Raw genomic sequence first — 8191 nt, 5'->3', positions numbered from 1 at the left:
TAGATGAAGCTACAATCCAAAATTTGAGCTTTCTCATTATCCCCAATAGTGAGGAGCTAGGTGACACAGTGGATGGAGCACTGGACCTGGAGTTAGAAATACTTCAGTTCAAATCTAGTCTCAGACATTTATTAGCTGTGTGACAGTAGGCAAGTTAATTCCTATCTGCCTCAATTTCTTCAACTGAAATTGGGAATGGTAAGAGTACCTATCTCACAGGGTTGTTTTATTGTGTGACTCAAATGAGAGAATATTTATAAAGTGCTTCTCATAGTGCCTGGCTCATAATATTCGTTAAGTAAATGATAACTATTAGCAATAATAATAGCATTATTGTATAGTGGTGATTGGTAAAGGATAATAGGATTAGAGACCTAGCAATTAGAATCCAGTCCAGTACCTTCCTGCCCTGCTTTCATCATTCTCAGTTCATTTTTAGTCCCAAGGTTCTCAAACACTCTCATTCTCCATCTTTTAAACAAATGAATTCTCCTTACTTTTTGCCTATTAACAAACACTGGAGCTCCCAAATACCTGGCACATCCTGACAAAAGCTAATTGATTCTTATTCATAAATGTTTTCTTTTGCCCACTCATTTACATTATAATAATAATAACAATAACTACTTGTACTACTATTACTACCATTATCACCACCATTATTGTTACTACCAACATTATTACTACCATCACTACTACTCCTACTATTCTTACTACTACAACTGCTACTGCTACTACTACTACTTATTTTTTATTAAAACTTTCATATTGTCAAAATATATGCATGGATAATTTTCAACATTCACCCTTGAAAAACCTTGTGTTCCAAATTTTTCCCCTTCCTTCCCCCTTCCTCCTCCTCCAGATGGCAAATAGCCAAATACATATTAAACATGTGCAATTTTTCTACACATATTTCCACAATTATCATGCTGCACAAGAAAAATCAGATCAAAAAGAAAAACAAATAAGAAAGAAAACAAAATGCAAGCAAACAACAAAGAATGAAAATGCTATGTTGGGGTCTATCCTCAGTTCCCACAATCTTCTCTCTGGATGCAGCTGGCTTTCTTCATCACAAAATCATTGGAACTGGTCTCAATCACCTCATTGTTAAGAGCCATGTCCATCAGTAATGATCTTCATATAATTTTGTTGATGTCGTATACAATGATCTCCTGGTTCTACTCACTTCACTCAGCATCATTTACTGTAAATCTCTCCAGGACTCTCTGAAATCATCCTACTGATCATTTCTTACAGAACAATTGTATTCCATAACATTCACATACCATAACTTATTCAGCCATTCTCCAACTGATGAGCATCCACTCAGTTTCCAATTTCTTGCCATACAAAAAGGGCCGCCACAAACAGTTTTGCATATGTGGGTCCCCTTCTTTATGATTTTTTTTGGGATACAAGCCCAGTAGAAACACTTATGGATCAAAGAGTATGCATATTTTGATAGCCCTTTGAATACAGTTCCAAACTCCTCTCTAAAATGGTTAGAACAGTTCACAATTCCACCAACAATGTATTAATGTCCCAGTTTTCCCACATCCCTTCCAACATTCGGAATTATCTTTTCCTGTCATATTAGCCAAACTGAGAGGTGTGTAGTGGTACCTCAGAGTTGTCTTAATTTGCATTTCTCTGATCAATAGTAATTTAGAGCATTTTTTCATATGACTAGAAATGGTTTCAATTTCTTCATCTGAAAATTATATATATGTATATATATACATATATATACATATACACACATATAGATATAAGTAGAAGAAATTATATTCATAAATGTCTATCTTTTCTTTACTTTATTGTAAATTGTTCTTTTGTTCTCTGCTGTATACCTTATTCACTTTATTCTTTTCTCCCTCTTTTCATTCCCCTCTTCACCCCCAAGCAGACCATCATTAAGAAAGAATATATTTATATGTATAAATGTACATCATATATATTATATATACATACATACACACATAGACATATACATATCTTCCTTTCATCCTTCCCCCCAAACAAGCTACAGTTAAGATATATTTATATATACATACATACATATATATAGAGAGAGATACCTATACTCACACATCCCACATATTCCACATATATATGCCTTTCCTATCTTTGCTAACTCTTTCATTAAATTCTGCTCCATAACTTTATTTATTTATTTATTTTTTAGCTTAGCTTACTATTACATAATCTCTCTCTACCCAGAGATCCTTCCCTTGTCTTCTTCCCTCATCCTGTGCTTCCGTACCTACCTATCCCTCTCCACTTATTTCTTTATTTTGGAGATACTATACTCTTCATGGTATATATGTAGTGTTGCCTATTGAACTTATTCTTAATGTGAGTAGATTCAGAACTACAAGCCCTCCTCCCCCTTTTAATGTCTCTGTGTCTATTATTCCTCTGCACCTCATTTGTATAACATGATAAGTATTTTTACCTTTACTCTGTCAATCTTTCTTTTGAGCTTACCCTTTTGTTGATATAAATCTTAAACATAAAGTATACATTTCTCATGTAGAAAAAATATAAACAATTTGTCCATGTTTAAACAGTTTGTCCATGTTGAGTTCCTTAAAATTACTCTGTAATATTGGCTCTTACATATTAAATTTTCTGTTCAGTTTAGGTTTGGTTGATAGAAAATCCTGAAAATCTGCAAGTTCATTGAATGTCTATTATTTCTCATTGAAAATTCTAATTGTATTGAATATGATATTTTTGGCCATTAGATATGATTCTGAGACCTGTGGTCTTTTATTGTAGATGCTAAGTCTTGTACAATTCTAATTCTAGCTCCATTATAATGGAATTTTTTCTTGTTTCTTGCAAAATTTTCTTTTTAATATGGGTGGTTTCAAAATTTGGCAATAATATTCCTATGCATTTTCCACAAAGGATCTCTTTGAGGTGGTAATCAGTGGATGTTTTCTATTTCTATTTTCCCCTCATGTTCTATCATTCCAGGAAATTTTCTAAGATTATTTCCTGCATTATTGTGTCAAAGTTCTCTTTTTGGTCACAACTTTCTGGCATTCTCCAGATCTGTTGTTTATTTTATGAGTTGCTTTACATTCTGATCTGTTTTCTCATTCTCTATAATCTGTTTAGTTATTTCTTAATTTCTCATAGCTTTGCTGGCTTCCCCTTGCCTGATTCTAATTTTCAAAGAGTTATTTTCATCTTTGAGACTCTGTATATCCTTTTCTAAGTGGTTAACTTTTTTTCCTCCATAATTCTTAGGTGGTTTTGATTTTTTTCTTTAGTTTTTCCTTAATGTCTCTCATTTGATTTTTGAATTCTTTTTTGAATTCTTCTATAAATTCTCTCTGGACAAGAGGTTATTTCATGTTACTCTTTGGATAGAAACTTTTTTTTTTTAACTAAAGTGTCCTCCTCTGAAAATGAATGCCTGTCTTCCCTATTCCCACAATATGTTTCAATGGTGGGGTTCTTTCTTCTTTGCCAGTTCATTTTTTTTTTAATAAGACTGCCCCTGCCTGGTTGTTTCTGCACTCACAGGTCCTAGTTCCTTCTCCCTCAGGGCTGTGTCTCAGCAGCACAGCTGGGCCTGGCATTCTCAATCAGCCCAAGTTCACTCAGTTTTCCCAGATACACACCCGGACTCAACAAACAGAGAGGCGAAAGTCTCTGTGAGTCCTGCTGTGGCTCCAGCCACAACCAGCTAACCCCAGGGGTCTCCACTTGAGGATTCAGTGGAGCTAGCCCAGAGGTGTTTGCATTTCAAACACATTAATCCTGGCCTGGGGTTTTTCTTTAGATCTTGTTGCATCAGGAGGACCCCTGTTCTGCTCCAAGTTTTCTTGGTTTTTCACCAGTCTATATTTATGCTCAGGAGTAAATTTGTTCTATTTGTGGGGGAAATCTGGAGAGTTTGAAATTTACCAACCTACTCCACCATATTCCTAGAATCCTCCCCTATTTTATGCATTTAATTATCCAGAAAAGGGGTCCATAGTTTTCACCAGACCACCAAAGCATTTCATTCCATACCCAAAAGGTTAAGAGCCCCTATATTACCCATAAATTAATCAACAAGCTTTTATTAATAATATCAGTTAAGTATTTATTTTAAGCATTTGAATAGGTATTAAAAATATAAAGACAAAAATGAACTAGTCCATGCCTTCATGTAACTCATTATCTGGGAACAGAGGAAGAGATGGCACAAAAGTATTCCTATGGACTTCTATAGAGGACCTGGCTTTGAGGGAAAATGATATGGAAGAAAGAGTGGGATAGTTCAAAGCCTAAAGGTGGCAGTGGTGAGCAAAGACATGATCCTGGGGGTGGGCAGGAAATGTAGGTGTCATCTGAACCTCTGTAGTCCCATGGTTAAAGATGACAACTAAAATTTATACCTGAATAATTAAAACACATGGCATATACATTCAGGCTTGCAAAACACAGACATACTCACATATAAGTACACATTAAATATTATAAGAAAAGTACACATAAAGTGTTTTTTGCAGAATTATCTCTCTTCTTGGCAATATGGGATTAGAATTGGACTTGTCTGCTATCCTACAAATGTATAAATATAGAGCAAACTTTTAATGAAAATCTCTCCCAATAAGAATAATAATAGCTCATATTTGTATAGCATTAAGATTTGCAAAATGTTATACAAATATTATCTTATTTTATTCTAACAGAAACCCCTAGAGGAAGACAATATCTCCCTTTTACAGATAAGGACACTAAGGAAAACAGAGATGAGTGATTTGCCAAGGATTACTCAGTTAATGTATTAGGCTAGATTTGAATTCAGATCTGTCCAGCATTCTATACAATGTGCCACCCAGCTGAATAATTTTACTAAAAAATAACAGAAGTGACTGATTTAAATATTAGCTTATCCATTGTCTTTGCTCAAATCTCATTCTTTCAAAGTCAATGACTGAGGTAGCTATCAGTTCTGGAAGCCGGAGGATCTGAGTTCAAATGCAGCTTCTAACTAACTGTGTCACTGTGGGAAAGTCACTTAACCCTGATTGCCTCCTGAAAACAAAAACTGTGAATGCTTCCAAGGAGGGAAGATTACATGATAAATAGCCTTATATGGTATGATTTACCTCAGAGGCTCCCAGAATTGTAGAATATTAGAATGTACCTTAGAGGTTATCTATTCCTCCCAATCTCCTTATGTATTACTGAAGAAATTGAGATTCCAAAAATGACTTGACTTTTTTAAGGTCACACAGCTAATTAGTGGAGGGACTGATCTTGATTCTCTACATTTCTCACTAAGCCTCTCCTGGAGAGTATCAAAAAGCCTCAGACGATCTTAACTTGTTCCCTTATATTTATTTAAATACTATAAAAATCCATGATTTCATTGATAAAAAGCACCCTTGATAGGATTCTCCCTATGTCTAAATAGATTTCCTTCATGAGTTGTTGCTACTTAAAAAATTGTTATCTAGTAGCCATCTTTTTGGTAACAAGCTTAACTAGATGGATACATTCCATCTCAGATAAAGTCTGATCTCCTCAAGCTGAATCCTCAAGCATCTCAGATAACTCAGATTGCAGGTGTACAGCCAGCCATCAGGACTGTACTTGAAGGTTTTAAAATTTGCTAAGAATCACAAGAGCTAGTATGTTGGCAAAAAACTTAGGAGGCCAGGATCACCTCCATTTGACAGTAATAAATCACAGTAGTGGAGTTACTCCTCTGCAGAGATGGAATTTCCCCTGTAAACCCTGTGCTGGCATTCTCAAATTGTATCTTTAAACAACCACCTTCCTCATTAATCCTAAACTATGTTTGATTCCTATTTGCCAGGCTTAAGTGCTGATTTTATTTGGATAAGTGTCTGGACACCTAGATTTTCATGCCTCTGCATATTATCTATTCTGTTTATCAGAATAGTACTTAGCATAACCAATTTAGGATAACCAAATCAAGTCAACAGGTATTTGTTAAGACATACTGTGTGCCAAATGTGCTAATGAGATATTAGCTCTATTCAGCTTATTGAACAGCCTACATTTTCCTCAAGGCTCAGAAGAGATCTGCAGTCAACAAGCATTTATTAAGCATGTACAAAGAAAAGGTAAAAAAAAAAAAAAAACAACAAAAAACAAAAAACAAAAACAAAAAAAACCATGTTATCTGACCTTGAAGAACTTGTATTCTAAGAGCATGTATATGAGTAAAGATGCTTGCCCTGCATGGACTCAGATTGCATGGAGGTACCCTGCATTCTGTTTTCCTACTAAGTGAGTAGGGATAACTTCTTTTGATTGGCTGCCAACTAGAATAAGCTGAGTAATTGGAGGAGGCTGTGTCCTTAATACTAGCCAGGGTGGGTCAGTCTTTTCTCTTTCCTGTAACTTCCAGAGCGTGAAGATCACAGTTCACATTTAACGTGGAGGCCATGAACTAACTGGAAGGGAATGAGACTTTCCCCATTCCACCCTCTTTTTTTACCCTGGCTCTGACTCTGAGAAATGGACCTTGAATCTGTTCAGTGTTTGCCTTCTCAATTTCAAATGCTGGCAGATACTCCACTAAATGCAAGAATTCGAGCCATGGCAAACCTTGTATTGAAGGAAGGATGTTGCAATCAGCCAACCAGGTAAGGAAACCTTGAGGAGCCAGGAGGCCTGAGACTTAAGCCCAACAAGGGTTTTGCTCTTGGAACTGAGACTGTGCTCTGTAGAAACTAAGTTAGCCTGTTTATATATTTGTTATTATACTTTCTGAAAGGAATAATTTTTTATAAAAGCTATTCTAACTCGATGGCTAAATGAAACTGGAGACCCTCCATAAACTTGGGGGAATATTATTGGTGGGAGGATAGAGCTATTTGGAGAGAGCCTACATACCTCATACCTCCTTAAGAGTATAGAAGAACCTTGAGGAAAGAATAAAATGGAACCTACCCGGCCAGAATTATTAATATTTCATATAACCGGATTGGTTGGTTGATTGTGGTCCTTTATTCTTGAAGAGGACCAAAATGATACTGTGTAGAGTCAAGTTATTGTCCCACTGTGGCTGATCAAACCAATATGAGCTCAGAATGTTCTACCACGAGTTGGACACAAATAATACATGTAAACATTTGGGGTGAATTCTTTAAACTTATACATTTCACATTTCTTTTGAACTACTGCAATTCTGCTTTGCTTGTAAAGCACAGAGCCCTCTTTGACGCCATGTTGGACAGTCCTTTGCCAATATCTTTCATGTCATGCAATACATTCCAAAGTTCTTCAGAAAGATCTTGAGAGTATCTTTGCATCATTTCTGACTTCCATGTGAAAGCTTGACTTGTGTATGTTCTCTGTAAAATAAGTCTTTTTGGCAAATGCATATTTGGCATTCAATAACATGGCCAATCCATTGGAATTTTGCTTTCTATAATAGAATTGAATACTTGGCAGTTCAGCTCAAAAAGGTTCCTCAGAATCTGGTACCTTATCTTGTCGAGTGTTCTTCAGTATCTTCCTAAGACAATTCAAGTGGACCAATTCACTTTTCTAGCATGGTGGTGGCATACAGAGTAGATGGAAAATAGTCATATTGAAATTGGCAATAGAAGACAAGGGGATTGAGAAAGGCTTCCTGCAAAAGATAATGTTAATTTGAGTATTAAAGACAGGGATTCTGAGAAACTAAGGAGAGGAATCATTCCAGGCATAGAATAGAGCTAATATAAAGGCACCGTGGTAAGAGAACACCATGTGAGCAAAATAGCAAGCTCAGTATGACTGGAGAGTAGAATGTGGAGTAAAATGCTGGGGAAGAACTGTGGAAAGATAAGAAGTAGCCAGGTGGCAAACAGTTTTAAATAACAAATAGAGAAGTCACATTTGAGCCAAAAGTTAATAAGAAACAACTAGAATATATTGAGTAAAAGGGTGGCAGTGGTGGGTTTTTAGCATGAGTACTCTGAAAATAAATTTAGTGCTTCCACCAAACTAGTTTTGTTAATGGAGATATGCCGTTGTTTCTGTTTGTCTCTTTATGTCTCTGTTTCTCTCTATTTCTCTTTGTCACTGCCTCCGTCTCTTGCTCTCTCATAGTCATTCTCTTTCACTATCTATCTTGCTCTCTTTGTTTCTCTCTCTTTCTCTTTCTCTTCCTTCTCTCTCTGTCTCTATGTATTTGTCTGTCTTGGTCGGTCTCCCTCCC

At 35.9% G+C, this 8191-nt stretch overlaps 1 long non-coding RNA gene across 1 annotated transcript in view; it reads left to right on the top strand.

Moving 5' to 3' along the window:
- The first annotated feature begins 6158 nt into the window (after positions 1-6158).
- LOC127554967 (uncharacterized) overlaps positions 6159-8191 on the top strand; it is a 73991-nt gene continuing 71958 nt past the window's right edge. Inside the window, exon 1 of the long non-coding RNA XR_007952116.1 lies at positions 6159-6629. This is a non-coding gene — a long non-coding RNA (uncharacterized LOC127554967). The remainder of the gene's footprint in view (positions 6630-8191) is intronic.

Source organism: Antechinus flavipes, chromosome 3 (assembly GCF_016432865.1).
Source record: "Antechinus flavipes isolate AdamAnt ecotype Samford, QLD, Australia chromosome 3, AdamAnt_v2, whole genome shotgun sequence".
NCBI classification, from domain to species: Eukaryota; Metazoa; Chordata; class Mammalia; order Dasyuromorphia; family Dasyuridae; genus Antechinus; species Antechinus flavipes.
The sequence above is the reverse complement of the archived record's forward strand: the minus strand, read 5'-3'. Positions and strand labels throughout refer to the sequence as shown.